We start from the raw sequence: 1674 nt of genomic DNA on the forward strand, positions 1-1674 counted from the left end.
GCCATGGGCTGCCAAAAGAACCAACAGATCTGTGTTGGAAGAAGTGTAGCCAGAGTGCTGCTTGGAGGCCAGGATAGCCAAACTTCGTGTCTCCTACTTTGGACATATTGTCAGGAGGGACCAGTCGCTGGAGAAGGATATCATGTTTGGTGAGGTGGTGGGTCAGAGAAAAAGAGGAAGACCCCAAGCAAGATAGATTGTCCAAGTGGCAGCATCAGTGGGCTCAAGCGTGGCAACAATTGTGAGGTTGGCCCAGGATCGGACAGTGTTTCATTCTGTTGTGCATAGAGTCGCTAGGAGTCAGTATGGACTCAGTAGCACCTAACAACAACAACAATGTGGGCAAAATATTGAATGATGCAGAAAGCATCATAAGAAGATGGAAGGAATACAGAGTCACTGTACCAAAAAGAAATGATTGATGTTCAACCATTTTAAGGGGTAGCTGATGATCAAGAGCCAGTGATACTGAAGGAAGAAGTCCAAGGTACATCAAAGGCATTGGCAAAGAACAAGGTACCAGGAATTGATGGAATACAAATTGAAATCTTTCAGCAAACTGATGCAGCACTGGAGGCAGTACCTTAGACTATCTAAAGAACAAACCAGTCTGTGTTGGAAAAAGTACAGCCAGAGTGCTCCTTGGAAGCCAGATAGACATATTATCAGGAGGGACCAGTCCCTGGAGATGGATGTCATGTTTGATAAAGTGGAAGGTCAGAGAAAAAAAAGGAAGCTCCCCAATGAGATATATTGACACATGACAGCAGCAATGGGTTCGACCATAGCATCGATTATGAGGTAGGCGCAGGACTGGGCAGTGTTTATTTTTGTTGTGCAGAGGGTCTCTATGAGTCGGTACTAACTGGGTGGCACCTAACAGCAACAATGTTATAAAAAGTATTAAGGTGTTGTTAAGTACTGTTGAGTTGATTCTGACTCATAACGACCCTGTATAGGCTTTCTGAGGAACAGCTGGTGGCTTTGAGCCACCAACCTGCATTTAGCTTCTAATGCTTGTCTTATAGAACCGCACCAAGATTCCCACTTCTCAACTTTTTCTGTTCTTGAACAGTTTGGATATGATAAGAAGTATCTATTCCTTGGACATTGGCTACCCAAAATGGGGTGGGGAGGCTACAAAGGCAAGAAGTGACTGGCTTACAAGTTTTCAAGAGGGAGCCTAGATCCAGAGGGTACAGAGGAAGGTAGAATCTTCACTGAGTAGTATTCAGTCTGTCCAGACGGGACTGATGAAAGAAGATGGGTCTAGGACTCTTGTGGTACAATAGTGAATAATTGCTATCAGGACTGACTGTGAGGGTTGGAAATGTAATGGTAGACGTTTTGTAGCAAATGAAGGGAAGTGGTTGACTTTACAGTCCAGGAGCAGATGTCCCTGGGATCAACAAGGGAGAAGAGCAGAGTGCAGGACCCTACCCAGAGAAGCAGTGATGCCAAAAATGGAGGCAGAGACAATGATGTGGAGAGATGGAGCAGTTGGGGACTCTAGACCCAGAGAGGGAGAGGGGGCTGTGTGCTGACGACTGAGGGCAGGCTTGCGGGGTATATATACCCTTTGGTTGTTTGATGATGCATGGAGGGGATTGTAATCATGGCAGTGAAACAATATACAATAGGATGGATGTAAACCTAATGTTCTCCTTTGTAATC

The sequence above is a fragment of the Chrysochloris asiatica genome, unplaced genomic scaffold (genome assembly GCF_000296735.1).
Source record: "Chrysochloris asiatica unplaced genomic scaffold, ChrAsi1.0 scaffold00022, whole genome shotgun sequence".
NCBI classification, from domain to species: Eukaryota; Metazoa; Chordata; class Mammalia; order Afrosoricida; family Chrysochloridae; genus Chrysochloris; species Chrysochloris asiatica.